At 37.9% G+C, this 17,138-nt stretch overlaps 1 protein-coding gene across 1 annotated transcript in view; it reads left to right on the top strand.

The window, feature by feature from the left end:
* The window catches only part of LOC108704663 (one cut domain family member 2), a 45,371-nt gene that overhangs the window by 2,288 nt on the left and 25,945 nt on the right, over window positions 1-17,138 (top strand). The window lies entirely within an intron of this gene.

Genomic DNA, 17,138 nt, shown 5'->3' with positions numbered 1-17,138 from the left:
AATTGTCAGAACACCAACTGATATAGGGGTATCAATTACTGGGTAAGCCAATAGATACAGGTTGTGGAGTGGTTCAAGGGTGCAAAATAGACATTTAGGTAAGGATTGAGTTATATAATGTTGGAAGGCGAGACTGATTGGCATACACTGTACACAGGGTTGGAAAGCCGTGGTGCCAGGGGTAAGGCACAGAAAGATGTTCCCTAATAATAATTGTGAGCCGAAGGGCAGACTTTAGAGGTATGTGCATTGGGATGCATCGTGTGGGGAGGTTTGAGGGTACAGGGGCATAGAGAGTCTTTTAATTAGACGTTTGAATGTGCATGGCAAACACTGGTGGTGCAGGTTCATATTGTGTATGGGGTACAGTGTATAAGAAACACTACTTATAAGTACAAAGCAATCACTGGGGTACCTGTGAGAATATATGTGAGTGCCAAGATAAAAAAAAGTTCACACGGGAAAACAGCAAATATTCAAAAATGTTTCATAATCATCCAGGTTATATCAGAGTAAAATAAAACTATTAGGACATGAATATAACTATATCGAGTGTTTATTCCACCTCAAAACATATCTCAAAACCTGTTTGGACATTTTCAGTACGGGCAGAGAAATGCTAAGAGTAACTGAAACAATATAATATAATATAAATGTAATATATTATATTAAAAAATATATATAACATAGACTTAGGCCACGCTTAAATCAAGCAGTTTTGAAGCGAATATGCTGCACTTTCGAATGGACTAGAACCTGGGGGGTTATACATTTGAGAGAATACATTTCTAAAACGGGTGCCCATGGAATTTTCATACAATGTTTGCACCAGTTTAGCTTCAATAAATGCTCCCTTTGGGTAAATGTAATCCACTATAGTGTCCGGGTAGAAAGGAGTGTCGAAACGTTAGAGAAGGTATACACACAGATAGTAGTGAAGGAAACCAATTCCAAAATAATAAGGATGGATGTAGCTGTTATCAGGAGCAGAGAAACTGTTCACTATATCCTCATCCAGCTGCCTCTCGGCCTATCGATCTCACCGAGGCCTCTTCATTTCGCAAATGGCAGATCCAATCAATTATCTATAGCGCACAGACTGGGTCACTGGGGAATCTCTTTCCCCCAGTGCCAGCTAACCAACCTGCCCTTTCAGAGCTTTGCCATTATTGGGGTGTTATGTGATATCCCCCCAGCTACTGTTGAATAGGTATTTTTACCCACGAAATTGGCATCTAGCAGTAATCTTGGATCCAATGCTAATATGCTCATTGTATAGGAAACCAAAAAACGTGAGTGTTGCTATAATTTCTGTTAGATTGCATTAGAGTAATATATATTGCGCATTTTTTAAAGGCAAACGTTACACACCTCACTTTTATCTTTTTTCCCGAGCATGATGCTTAGTTGAGTGTCCTGTGCTCAAAATTGGTGTCTGTATGAGCCGCGGAAAGACGCAAGAAACGCAAGTCTAGCGGCCACTGCACTTTATGCATCTGCTGGGCAGACATCAACGTCGGCGCCTGTGCTCACTGTAGCAGCTGCCTGATCCCATGAGAGCATGATCTAAATTTACACATCAAACAAACAAAAAAAACCTCACAGTTACTTTCTACAATTTACCCAGTAGGCACACAAATGGGCAATATGGATTTAATTGCATCGCAATGTTTAAGTTGAATTCTGGATCCTCTAGTCCCACCAGATACCACATTTCTTTCTTGCCTCCTTCACTAGCCCTTTTTCCCAATTATGCCCCCCCCCCAAAAAAAATATACAGTATATATGCGGCCTCGTCTCCCAGTACAGTCCCCAATGATCACATAACCCAGTTCTCCCAGTATAAGGAGAGGCCACGAGTGCTATGCGCCTATTCGTATGCACGTAGTGTAATTCAGATGGCTGTAATTAGGGCAGGATAGTGGCATCCTTTAGTTCCAGTCAATGCCCTATTGAAAAGCAGTTAATAGAATGCAAATTGTTCTGGCTTTACAAGGTTCTGGTAAATAAAGATTTAAACACTGCCACAATTGGCTCTTTAAGTGCCTTTCTAGTTCTATCTAATTGAGCAGTTTCAGTTTTATATCTTGGTCACAAATATACAAATAATGACTTTGGCAGAAACAGTACTGGGGACTGTATAATTTCATAGCAACACACACACACACATATATATATTATTTGTGTTGCTATGGACTTATACAGTCCCAGTACTATTTCTGGCAAAGGCATTATTTATATATATATATATATATATATATATATATATATATATATATTATAATATATATATATATATATATATATATATATATATATATATATATATATATAGATAGATATAGAGATAGATAGATAGAGATATATATATATATATATATATATATATATATATATATATATATATTGGCAAAGTCATTATATATATATATATATATATATATATATATATATATATATATATATATATATATATATATATATATATATATATATATAATATGTGTGTGTTACTACTCTACATCAATACAGACAGTGCAACTATACAGTCAAACACGGGTTGAGCTGATCTTATTGAACACGAACAAATTCATTTAATTCATTTAATCAGTTCTGGGGTTGCTGTCCTAATGAATTTAGCTGCATTTCTTTTCATGCATGTTTAATATGCTCTGTTAATATATTAATCAATGCTTCATGAAAACAAAGGTATAAACCGCAGATTAATTATTAACCATATCAGGGAGCGGGGATGTTGCAGCAGCCAAAGCCTATGGGTTAGGGATGGATCTGCTGGATTGATGCAAATAGGGGAAGCGGTAACATTTTGTAATTTGTGGAAATATTCACATTAAAGGGACAAATGGATTTTGTATTATTTTAATAAAAACTAATCTTTCACTTCAAAAAACAAAAACGAATCTTTTTAGACTTCATGGTTTGCAATAGATTTCTACATTACTAAGCAGATTTAGAGCTACTTGTAAACACCCTGAACAATACATAAAATATATATGTATAGCAAATGTAAAATTAAAAAAAAAAGAGTCTATGTATGTCATAAATTGTAACATACATTTAGTGACACATAACACTATGTTGCGGATAAATAAACATTTCTATATTTCCTATATTTCTATGTATGTATATATCAACTCCTCAGCCCATGTGTTTGCCTATTAGTGTGTATACAAGCACAGACATATACTGGAGTGTATATATTCGAGATTACAATCCAAGCTTCACACATTCATGCATATGCAGTTCTCTGATTACATTTAAACTGGTAATTATATTGGGTGGATCTGGTGTGTGTGTGTATGTGTGTTTGGGGGGGGGATGCAAGAAGCTGGATCAATAAATTCGAATTACTAACCCTAATTCATCTCAGTCAGGAGAATCGATTTCATCTGTGGCTTCTTCAAATATTGTTTAGATTGCAAGTCTGAAGTGAAGCAAAACAGCGTGTTGGTGTGTGTGTAGAGTCGTTTTAGGGTAGGTCAGAAAGGGCATTGGCCCAGGGCCCCCATTATCAGAGGGACCCCTCTTGGGGACGTAGATACAAGTACACAGGGCATGTAGTGTCGATCATTTGAGACATTTTCAATGTAAACATCAGGGATGTCCAATCTCCAGCTCCCAGTTGTTGTTAAACTGCACCTGTATTTCTTTTACACTTCTTCTTTCTGTGACTTGTAGTTCCACAACAGCTTGAAAGCAATGTGTTGGACATGCCTGATTTATATATACCCACTATGTGAAAAAGGAGCATTTACTTAATGGTTAGCATGAACCAAACTCCATATTTTTAACAGGTCTAGACTGGTGTAAAAACAGAACGATCCCTAGATTGGGGGGGGGGGGCTGCGCTGTTACAGCGATAGCGCTGCTCTAACTGGCAAGGAGACTGGGCGGATCATTGCTATTTAAAAAATAAACCAAAACAGAATTTGAGAAACCATTGATAAAACGGAAATCAGAAACGCAGCGCGGCTGTTGCAGTAAGGGGCCTGTGATTCCTGATATAAGTAGCACCCCAAGAATGTATTATTAGGTATTTTTAGAGCATATTGCGCATCGCTCATATTTTTAGCGGCCAAATCTGATTGTACTTCTACAAATGTCATACCCTATACAATAAAAGTGAGACACATACCTGCCCATCCATCCTAGAGGGCTTGTCGGGATCCTGTGGGCTCTGCTAAGAGAGAGTTGTATTTTTGGGGTAACCCGTGTAAAAAAATACTGTTTTCAGTACCACCTGCAACACGCTGTTTGTTATTGCTTTTAAATGCGCGTCTTTTCTTTTCTCTACTATAGAGGGAATACTAGAAAATACCATGACAACAATATTCTAATGATATCTATTAATACCTAACCATTTTTTGAGAACATATGTTTCATTCCAGCAAACAGGGTTTTTGATACTTTTATAGAAAGAAAAACTGTGCACATGTAATATACTTCTCATCCCAGTTATATATTTCATTACACTGGCCTCTGCTTCATTTAAATAACAGCAAATCAGAATATATGTCACACAGTGGATGCAAAAATGGGTCGATCTGTTTATGAGCCAATCACTTTTAAATCTAACGGATCAACTGCGATCACAGAATAGTCCATATTGACCATACCAGCCAAGGTGCCCGAGCAAATTCATGCATGCTAGTTTACAATCTAGGGGGGATAGCTATCATTTTCACAGAGTCCTTATTTTTTATAGCTGTGGATATGTTACAGTAAAGCCAGCACAATGCATTGGCCAAGAGCTGTTCAGCATTATTATTATAATTTCCCATTCCTTGTGAAGGGGACCTGAGGCTAAGGCCACACTAGGCGATAGCGCCGCGATTTGACTCGCGGCGACTTTTCGCCGCGACTTTTAAGCCGCAATCGCTGGGGAAACTTTTGCGCTGGCGTCTATGGGGAATCGCGAAAAATCGCCAGCGTAAAAACACACGCGGCGATCTTTTTTCTATTGTCGCTCGAAATCGCCTAGCGAGGCAATTTCGAGCGACAGTAGAGAAAAGATCGCCGCGTGTGTTTTTACGCTGGCGATTTTTCGCGATTCCCCATTGACGCCAGCGCAAAAGTTTCCCCAGCGATTGCGGCTTAAAAGTCGCGGCGAAAAGTCGCCGCGAGTCAAATCGCGGCGCTATCGCCTAGTGTGGCCTTAGCCTGAGAGTAGCACTATAAAAAAAACATTCCAATGGAGAATCATTCATAAAATACACCTGTGTCTTGTAAGTTTCTGTGCCAAGGTAAAAACCTTCTTTATAGGAGCAAAGGTATAATATTTAGGGATGCACCGAATCCAGGATTTGGTTGGGGATGCGCCTTTTTCAGCAGGATTCGGGCCAAATCCTTCTGCCCTGCAGAACCGAATCCGAATCCTAATTTGCATATACAAATTAGGGGCGGGGAGGGAACTTGTGACTTTTTGTCACACAACAAGAAGTAAAAAATGTTTTCCCCTTCTCACCCCTAATTTGCATATGCAAATTAGGATTCACATTCACTTGTATTAGTTGGTTCTGCCAAATCCAAAATAGTGGATTCTGTGCATCCCTAATAACATTAACAATTTAGAAAAATAGTATGCTTAAAATAAGGATTTTCGATTTATTATCTGCACATATATAAGTGTCTTTCACAAAAAATGCAGATTGTTTTATTAAGGTAACATCTTGAGATCAGAAGGAGACAAATAGTGGCAATGGGGAGGGGGTAAGGTGGACATAGCAAGCCTCTCCTTATGTACAGGGTCGGACTGGCCCGGCAGGACACCAGGAAAAAACCTAGTGGACCACGGCCCTCATGGGTACCCGTGGCTCCGTTCCCGCTTATGCACTGTGCACCATCACAGTAGTGGGTTCGGAAGGGGGGCCCTGGACAGTAGTCTCGGTGGGCCCTGGGCCCCCCTGTCTGACCCTGCTTATGTATCCTGCAGAAAAGGGGAGGGGTTATCCCTGGCAGCTTCATCTGTTGTGAAGGAAACAACCCCTAGCAACCTAGATGGAACTAGGGATTTCTACTTCTGCTGGAGAGCAAGAAGGAACATTGCTGTAAAATGTATAAACATGCGTGTAGGTTGTTAAAGGGGAACTAAAGTCTAAAATAGAATAATGCGAGCAATGCTGTATTTTGTATATTAAATATAAACATAAACTCACTGCACCAGAAGCCCAATTAAACAAATGATTTATGCTTTCAAAGTTGGCTGCCGGGGTCTGTCATCTTGTAACTTTGTTAAACATCTTTGCAAGACCAAGATTACGTACATGCTCAGTGTGGTCTGGGCTTCAGTTGGGAGGTTAAACTTAGGGATTGTCATAAATTTTCAAAACAGCACAAGCCATAGAAGCAGATTAATTTTCAAAATATGCAGACTGCACTGGGCCTGTGGAGTTGAATCTCTAAACAGTCACCGGCTGCTCTACAGCGAAACAACCAAACAAAGCTGCTCGAGTTCTGCGAAGTAAGGTGTTTAACAGTATGATCCCTGAAGAGCAGTTAGGGACTGTCTGAAGTTTCCTATCCTCAGCAGTCAGAGCAAGTAAAACGAAGGGGGAATTTCACTGCATACAGTTAGTTTCTTATAAAAACAGTACACATTTTATAATTAAAGTATATTGGAGATTTCTTTTTCATTAAATAAAGTAAACATGAGATTTTATTTTTTTTTGCCTTTACATCCCCTTTAAGGAGAATAAAAGCCTTGCAGTATGATATTTATAATCTCTTTTGGTTTTTTTTAACCATCACTTCTAGTCTGACGTTGTTAGATATATCATCATGGCCAGGGCCGCCATCAGAAATCGCAGGACCCCATACGAAAAAATTTCCTGGGCCCCCTGGGCTGCACCCACCACAAGCCCCACCTACAGGTCCGCCCTCCCCACCCCACAGGTCCACCACACACTAAAAAAAAAAAAAACCATTGGTTGCTATGGTTCCCACATGTTAATAAAAAAATATTGGTGGTCAGGGCCCCACCATTGAAAAAAACATTTGTGGCAGGGCCCCCCCATTAAAAAAAAAAACATTTGTGGTCAGGGCCCCCCATTAAAAAATATTGGTGGCTAGGACCCCACATGGGGGAAAAAAATGGTGGCCAGGGCCCCCCATTGAAGAAAACATTTGTGGTCAGGGTCCCCCATTAAAAATATTTGTGGCTAGGACCCCACATGGGGGAAAAAATTGGTTGCCAGCCCCCCCCACATTATAAGAAAATTGGTGGCAGGGCCCCCCTTAAACTTCCATGTAAAAAAACTTGCCCCCCCAGAAGATTAAAAAAAAATTCGTGCCCAGGGCCCCACCACACAACAGGGACCACAAAGGGTTACCTTTAGGGGGGCCCTGCCATGTTACACTTACTTCATTAGTGTGGCCCACCTGCTGTCAGTGAGCTGCCAACTACAGAAGGGAGGAGGGGAGCACAGGTGGCTGCATCTTCTTCCATGACAACATTTTCTTCCCTTATTGGTCACAGAATTTCAAGTCCTGGTAAAGCTGCATGGTAATTGGATGAGGAGTAGTTCAAACCTCAGCTATCCAATCCCTGAGCAGCTCAACCGGGACTTAAACTCAGTGACCAATAAGGGGAAGTAATGGACAGAAGATACCTCCCCTTGTGCTCCCGCCCTGCCTTCCCGAAGTCAGCGGCTCTCAGAAAGCTGGGGGGCCCGGCTAATCAAGAAAGTGCAGCGTGGCTGGGCCCTCCTTACCCTTGGGGGCCCCCTACAACTCTCCCCCCTGTCCCCCCCTGATGGCTGCCCTGATCATGGCTGTAATATCAATTAAAAATATGAGGGGGCAGAATTTTATTACATGATTTAACAGGCACTTCCTCTTTAATTTGAAATGAATACATTAAGGTCACCTAAAATTTTTCATGTCATGTTCTTCATTCAGATGACATTTTAATGAACAGAGTTAAAGTCCTACAGAGCCTGTAACGTTACCCATCCCTTCATTCATCCTTAAACCTGCTCTTTAACTGGATACTGCTAAATAGGCTAGCTTCTCCAAGTGAGGAATCCGGTTCATATTTAAGGAGATTGTGTTGTCCCCAAGACAGAATGGGGAATCCCTCCACAATTCTCCTGGTTACATACCCAAGAAACTTGCTCTGAATAGCTCTGTTAGGAGTAGATCAGGATATATTCTTATGGGGAGCCCAACACATTTTATTTGGCTCCTCTCAGTCTACAAGAACAAATCTACTCTCATCATCTTGCACTGACTTGATCTAACTCTCAGTCCAGTAATTCTTAGTTCCCTGAAAGTAATGCAAATATGAAATGCATATGTTGCTATGGGTGTGGGTAGGTGGGTCCGGGTTGGTCTTCTTTTTTGCATCACTTTGTACCTTCTCCCACCCATGAGTGATGGCAAGTTAGGGTTTTGAAAACAGAGTCATACATTTTAAAAATTTGAAATGATCAGTTGTGAGTAAAAGTTTTCTTTTTTTTTTAAATATTTGCCTTTCACTTCTTATTCTTCATTTATTTTTCGTTTTCTTTCAATTATGATGATTATATTCCAAAAAAGGGCTTCATACATTAAACATACAAACTTACATACAAAGCAACCTATAATGGATATGAGAGGTGAAGAGGGCTCTGCCCAATAGAGTTTCCAATCAAAAAGGACAAAGCGAGATTTCAAATGGTGTACAAAATTACACTGACCGTCAAAAATCTATTTCTCAGTGTGGCTACAATTGTATGGTTATGACTCATTCTCAGTACTTTTCTATCTATTCAGGGCCTCTTTTATTAACTCTCCTGCCTGGTTGCCAAGGTAAATTGCATCCTAGCAACCAGATAGCTGCTAAAATTCCAAACAGGAAAACTGCTGAACAAAAAGCTAGATTAAAAAAAAGACACACACAAAAATAAAAAGGGAAGACCAATTGTAAATTCAATCCACTTATTCACCAATTCAAATCTCTATCCACCTATCTATATGCCTCAATTTTGGGTGTTCAATATCTGCATGAAGTTTGTAGTATATCAATGTGTTTCAGTGGGTTTCTTTGGGTTACCCTGGTAATATCTCATAGTCCGAAAACATACTGGTAGGTTAACTGACTTCTGAAAAAACTGTATTTGTGTGTCTATTGAAGAAAAAATTGATTTTAAACCCCACTCATGAAGGAGGCAGAACCTGATTTGAATGATTTAATATACTCTATAAATCACTGCATAATTTGATGGAAATATATAAAAAAATGATTATATTAATACAGTATAGATTAATAAGGTGACAGATCACTAGTAAAAAAAGGAGGGACATACTGTATTTTATATGCTAGGAGAAAGTATTAAATCACATAACAGAAATCAACACCAGATTGCCAACAGTTGTGATGGTGGTCATAAATACACTCCAGAACCAGCCCTACACACGCACACACAGATACACACACAGACACACATGCACGCACGCACACACACACACAGAACAGCATTGAGATGCACCATACTGTATATCCCTGCTTTAATGCAACTGTATGCCCTGTAAAAGGACACAGATTTATAACGCTGTTTAATTATTTTATGCAAATACATAGCCTGGTTTCTCTTTGCATATTGCACAGATACTTTTAGTTGGGTCAATTGAATCTCTTGCAAATGCAGTCATTGACACTACACACTCTGACACAACCACAGCATGGCTGTGCATTGCAACATATTTACCAAATATTATTGCACCAGCATTATCAAATACGTGGAAGCTGAGCTGCATTCATAAGAAATGCAGGGCTTGCTTTTTAGTGGCTAAAAACACAGCAAAATGTTTTAGACATAGCACTTTTAGTAATACAGGTGTGGGACTTGTTACAGAATAGAAGATGTGAGTCTTCCCAAAAAATGAAAACTAAAAAAACATTTATTAGGACATGAAAGACAAGCCTTATGCATTTCGTGCCTATTGGGGTGCTTATGCATAGGCTGTGGGATACAGAATGCTCAGGACCTGGGTTTTCCGGACAATGGATGTTTCCGTAATTTGAATCTTTATACTTTAAAGGCCCCCGTACATGGGCCGATAAAAGCTGCTGACAGACCAAGTCGGCTGATTATTGGTCCATGTGTGGGGCCATCCAACGGGCGTCCCTCGATATCTGGCCAAAGGTCGGCCAGAAGCTGATCGGGCAGGTTAAAAATCGGATCGAGACCACATCTTTTCGTTAATGTGGTCCCTCGATCTGACTGCCTGTATGGCCTACATTCTGTTTTTTTTTTTTTTTTTATATATATATATATACTTAGAAATTTTTATTATTATGTTTTCAGATTACATGTAATATAGATTTTTTCATGATAGAAAAGATTTCTTATATGATAGATTGGAGTGCTCAAAGTGCTCAATTCGTCCAGGTTTGGTATTTGTGAGGATTTCCATTTCCTAGATATAAGAAGTCTATCTGAAGTGAGTACATGAAATGTTATTCGTTTAACATTTTGTGGATACTCCTGCAGTTAAGCAAGGCTCACGCTGGTGTAAATTGAACTAATATCCCCGTAATTTGTTGGAGGATTCCAGGTACTTCTTTCCAGAATAGAATTATTCTGGGGCATGCCAACCATATATGAAGCATTGTTCCTTCTGCTTTATTACATCTCCAGCATCTCCAGCACTTTCTTTGGTCTTCAATATGATTCGTGCATTTGGAGTGTTGGAGTGCCGCATTGGTTGCGTTGATCCAATCAGGTAGCGAGTAAGTTAACTGACGATCTTCTTCACATTTTAGAATGTGACTCGATTTTTCCTGAATGAGATGATCCGATAAAATTTTGTACATGCGTGAAATGTTTTTTCATATTGCTTCAAATGTAGTTTGTTGTTGTGAAATGTCTTTTAAATATGGAGATAGAAAGTGACCTGTATGGCCTCCATTCTGATCCGATCGTTGGGCCCTAGGGCCCACGATCAGATCAGCCCGATATTGCACACCTCAATGTGGGCATATCGGGGAGAGATCCGCTTTTTTGGCGAAATCGCCAAACGACCGGATCTCCCTTTGTATGCCCACCTTAAGTCTACTAGAAAATCATGTAAACATTAAGTAAATCCAATAAGCTGGTTTAGTTTCCAATAAGGATTAATTATATCTTCCTTTGGATTAAGTACAAGGTACTGTTTTATTATTACAAAGAAAAAGGAAATCATTTTAAAAAATAAGGATTATTAGGATAAACTGGAGTCTATGGGAGACAGACTTTTCATAATCCAGAGCTTTCTAGATAACTGGTTTCCAAATAACAGATCCCTGGTAAAGTACTGTCTGATGTAAGGTTGCATTGCCATGACAAAAATTGCACTGCTCACACTGCCCTAGCCCAGTGTCACTGACAGAAGCGGCTTTCCCTTATCAGCCAATGTTATGAGCTATAACTATAGGTAGCCTGGGGATGTTCTTTAAAAAAACTGGAACAGTAATGCTCTATTCACAGCTACAGTAGGGTTTAATTAGTACAGTACTACATTTGATGAACACCAGTTTATTTAACCTTAACGGAAAACTACATCCACAAACAATCTCTATAAAAATATATTGCAAAAACAGCTCATATGTAAAACCCTGCTTAATGTAAATAAACCATTTTCACAATAATACTTTTTTAGTAGTATGTGCTATTGGGTAATCATTAATAGAAAATTGCCCTTTTAAGAAATAAGGACCGCCCCGTGATTTACAGTGCAAACAAACAAAGCAAACAAATTATATGTTAGGACACAGGAGCCAATTAATGGACAAAATTATGTATTTTACTCTTAAACTTCTTCCTTTTACAGTTAGAGCTGCATTAATTCTGGTCATGTGAACTCTGAGACAGCACATAAAGTATCATAAAATGGGGGCTTAAATATATATTCCAGTTTGTTAAGATTTTTTAATATGCCACTTAATATGATGTAAACTCTCGTTACTTAACATTTTGGGGGTTGAGTATTCCTTTAATAGCAATACACTGGCAATGAGAATGTATATCATTTGTGCTCTCTATAACAAATATTCCTAAACTGTGGGGCGGGCCACCTTGGGAGACCAAAGCAGTAAATGTGGTGTCAATCCTGAATGCGATTAATGAACATGATTAATGCTAATTTGGTTTTCTGGATATTTCTAGATAGCAGAGTCACTATTCTGACCATATTTCATATATCTCTAACTTTGTAGGTTGTATAAATATCTGTCAAAGTAGAACAGGAACTTGAACCCTAAAAATGTGAATGCTTGAAGTATGAGCTGTACATACAACTCTTTAGCACTGAATATAATTTGAGAAGCGACAAAACCAAAATGTCAGTGGTAGAAAAAAAAACTTTTTTACTGAATAACACTGTATGGCTTACAATCTGTTTGCCTTTTTAGACAGGGGAACTCAGGAATGCCTGGGGCAGTTCCTTATGTTTACTTGGGCGAGAGTAATATCAGGGGAGAGTAAGAGTGCAAAGAGACACATGGTCCTGCCTCACAACCTGCTTCTTCAAATGTGCAGGGGTCTACAAGGCATGACATTATACTCCTGCCACCCAATACTTCTTTGTTCAGGTCTAAGCAGATGTTCCTGCTCTTCCAGTTCATTGTGTGATGATTGCATGACAGTGTCCCAGAAGCATTGACTAAAAAGAGAAAAACAGCAGTACTAAATAATAGGCCTTAATGGGAAATGGAAAAATAGTAGCAAAAATAATTATACTTAGTAATGGCATATTGAAGAATGAATATGCCTTTTGTTCTAATAAGCCAGAATTAACAGTGGCCAAAAGTGTAAATAAATAAAGTCAAACCAGGAGAAATAATAGCATAAGTAATGAACTTATTCTTAAAAGGATAAGTAAAAAAGAATTATTGCTTGTTCTTTGAAATAGTATAACAATTATTAGTAGATATTCAGTAACTAATATCCATTGCATTAAGGAAAGAGAATAGTCACATGTGGGGGCACATTTACTAAGCTCAAGTGAACGATTCGAAGTAAAAAAAAACGTCAAATTTAAAATTTTTTTTTTTGGGTACTTCGACTATCGAATAGGCTATTACGACCTTCGACTATGACTTTGAATATTTGACCATTCAATAGTCGAAGTACTATTTCTTTAAAAAAAACTTCGACTACATAGTTCGCCACTTTAAACCTACCGAGCTACAATGTTAGCCTATGGCGACCTTCCCCATCACTTTTCTAAGGTTTTTTTGATCGAAGGAAAATCGTTTGATCGATCGATTAAAATCCTTCGAAGGATTTTATCGTTCGATCGAACAAATTTTCCTTCGATCGTTCGATCGTAGGATTTGCGGTAAATCCTACAAATTCGATATTCGAATTCGTAGGATTTTACCCCGAGGGTCAAATTCAAGGGTTTATTAACCCTCGATATTCAACCCTTAGTAAATGTGCCCTGTGGTGTGTGTTAAAAGGGTTCAAATAATGTCAAATTTTTTTGGTCAATTTTAGGTGATTGTTTCCGAGTCAATTATACAATAAATCCACTGTCTTTATATAAAAAAAATTGAAAACTAAAAGATAATCCTTCTAGGCTCATTTTAACCCCTATTTAATTCCTTCTCCCTGATTCTACCACTTTTACCTTAACCTTGAAATGCCTTCCATAGCTATTCCCTGAGCGGAAAGTTTTACAGGATTTCCAGAAAGCTCAGCTGCCTCAGAGCAGAAGTTCTATACCGCAGTCGCTCCCTGGGGATCTTCTTCCCATCATTTGATTTTGCATTTTCCACGCAAGACATAGAATGCATCATACACAGCTTGCACCATATCATGCAGATGAAAGGAACAGACCTGCGTTTCTTGTAGTGCTTTCTCGGAAATCCTGAGCTGTGTATCACTCAAGTGTTCCTCAAGCTTTGAGTTAGAAGGTCCCTGTAGTTTAGGGTATGGGAATTAACCAGCGTTATCTGAGATCATCATTGCAGTTAATAACTGTCTTTCTTTGATTTCCATTCCTATAGTAAAGTTCTGCCTCATCTTGTGCAAAAATGAATAATGCCATCCTGATTTGTGTTAATTCAGGTTAAAATATACCACCCTCCTGTAATGTGTTCAATGCTTCAATGTAATTGATGGTAAAATATTAGTATCCTTTGCTTTTAAATCTAGAGGTTGGAAGACACCTGTGTTAAGAGGTACAAGAAAGGTATAATGTGACTCTACTGGGTAGCCCAAATACCTACTTGTTCTTAATTGGTGTTCAAAATACTTTTAAATAAATAACTATGCATTATGAAGAATTCGTTTAACTAGCTATCAATATAAGAATGTTTGTGAGATTGTGTGTGTAAAAATGCAGGAGCCTGGATTGAGCTGGAGGGACTTTTTGCACATACATTTATCACAACATGTTAAAAGGGGAAGGAACAAAACTAAATTATAATATGTGTAACTATTTTTATTACTCATTCTAACAGTATTTTAGCAAGTATAAATTGGGTGATTTTGCATCAATATATATGGGGGTTAATCTGTTAATCTAACATTTATCTCATAGAAGAGTAAAAAATATTGGCTTTCTTTGTGTGCACAAAATTCAGATTCTGCATATTTATCATTATGTAATAGCAAGTCTAGCTTAGGCCTGGGCAAGGAGGAACTGTCCTTTTACCTGTTTCAGGGGTTTCCAGTAAAGAAGTAGGTTTGTAAACTATTAGAACTTTTGAGGGAAAGGATTCGCTAACATAGTGTAGAGCTATGCTTTATGGGTGTGAATAGTTCCTTCCAAATAAAGTGTAAATAATAAAATAAATATCCAGCGGAGGAACCATGCTTACCTTTTGGATATGACTAATTAATGTTTTATCTTTAAAAAAACTGAAACTAGAGTTGCTCTGTTGGAAAGGCATATATAAAATAATCTACTGTAAATCTGTACCTTACAGTGACTAGAAAGAGCAAGATGACCAAATAAGCAGGCTCCAACAGAGCTTGTGGAGTGGGTTACCTTTTGTCTCTCTTCCTGTTTATATGCATACATACACACTCAAATTGTAGCCTTAGAGACTACTGTAATCCTGGATAGTTACCTATCCAAGAACACTTCCAAACCCCCTTTCAAAGCCATCCCAGGTGGACATTCTACAGTTTATCTGCCTTCACCTAATCTCTAGTGGTCAACCTCTGCTATCTCCCTCACCTTGATAACAGGTACCTCTTTATTTTTCCTATTTGGATATTTTAAAATTTCATATACTAATCTCAGCATGTACTTTTTACATGACTACTTTTTCATTCATTTTTAAATATGTTTTCATATATTCCACAAACCAAAACAGAAAAATAAATTTGTCGACTTTATTCTGGAACTACATTTTGGGTTTAGAAAACAATTTTCTCCTGTCTCTTTCATCAATATGATTCTCTAGATTTAATGCAGCCTAGTGTCAATCAGAAGGTAACAGGAAACTGGGAGGAATTTTTTCTTTGCTGTTTTATGATTCCTAATATGCAAATTGATGCCTTCTGTTATCAAAAAACGGTGTATTTACACTTGTATTTGTAAAAATTGCAAAACTTAGAAACAAAAAAATGATGTGGGCAGTTGCCCAGGCAAATATACTTCAAAGGTTCAAGTTAGTTTGGCTGAACACATTAGGACTTGGTTAAAGTGTTTAATAAATAAATGTATTAAAACATTTATTAGATTGTCAATTACAATACTGTATTAAACCTATTTAGATTTAACATAGTATGATATACGTATAGTAGTAAAAAAAAATATAAATAAAGTATATACAGTATATATGTATGCATACTTATTCCACAGTTTTAACATAAAGCAGCCAGGCCATTGCTCATGCAGGAAAATCAATAAGAAAACACTGCTGTAGTATTTTCCTATGAAACAATATTGTAAAAATGAGATACCAAAATCATACGGGGTTTATTCATTGCTTCATCATAACATAAAAGTACAAATTTTGGGCAACTCTTCTAGATTCACCTGGATATCAGAAGCCTAAAACATGGACTATAAGCTCTATGTAATTAGACTCCTTGTGCCAGATTTATTCTGTTTATAACACTGCCACAGCAGTATAAAACATATAAGGTATTTCATTACCTATCTACACAAGGGAAGCTTAAAAAAATGTATATGTGTCTGTGTTTAGTGTCTGTGTTTATGCATGTCTAGTGTCAATCAGAAGGTAACAGGAAACTGGGAGGAATTTTTTCTTTGCTGTTTTATGATTCCTAATATGCAAATTGATCCCTTCTGTTATCAGAAGGTATTTACTAGTCTCATGCCATATACACAGCACTGCCTAGATACCAAAAATTAGAGTTTTAATTCTTCCATAAGGCATCATGGGTGGAGACATGCAAATCACTCCTTTGTGTCCCTTTGGCCAACTATGCATCCAGAACCGTTGGTTTATATCACAGATACAGCCTAATGGTTCAGAGCCATATAGCCAAACTTGTAGACAGCCTGTTTCGATCTTGTTAGATCTCATCAGTGCAAGATATTGGAACATGGCTTCTGAGAAGTAGGACTTGACTCAGAAGGCATCACTTTGCATATAATTGCTAGCTAAGGGCTTTTTGGCTCCTTTCAGCCCTTTTCACCCTAACCAGTCCTAATAGAAATACTCTTTTGCTAAGCTAAAATTGCATTGCCGGATGAGCTGATCTAAAAATCAGTGCTTAAAAACATTCCAAATGAATGCATACTATATGTAAGACAAGTATTTTTAGTTTTGTTGTATGTTTCCTTGATATAAGAGAGAATTAAATAAAAGTAAAATATTGCATGGTGGTGTAATACAGACAGGTGTGATTTATTTAGAGAGAACAATGACCACTAATAATTAATTGCGGGTGACTGCTTTTGCTACTGATGCAGCTGAATGTGAATAGCTGTTTTATGGCAATTTTTAGGCTAATGGTTGGTGAATAATTAGGGTGATGTTGGAGGTTGTTGAGAGTGACAACTAAGTGCCACATAGTCAATGGCTGCTACACTTTACTTAAATATGCTGGCAATATATCATTAACTTATCATATATGTAAAGAGGCATATGCTTTAGCTGTCTGCCTAATCTATGCCCATGTCTCTGTATTTCAAAAAAATCCTTTAAATAATACTTATTTTTAGCAGTTCAT

The sequence above is a fragment of the Xenopus laevis genome, chromosome 1S (genome assembly GCF_017654675.1).
Source record: "Xenopus laevis strain J_2021 chromosome 1S, Xenopus_laevis_v10.1, whole genome shotgun sequence".
NCBI lineage: Eukaryota > Metazoa > Chordata > Amphibia > Anura > Pipidae > Xenopus > Xenopus laevis.
Note: the sequence above shows the minus strand (reverse complement) of the source record. Positions and strands in the feature narration are given on the sequence as shown.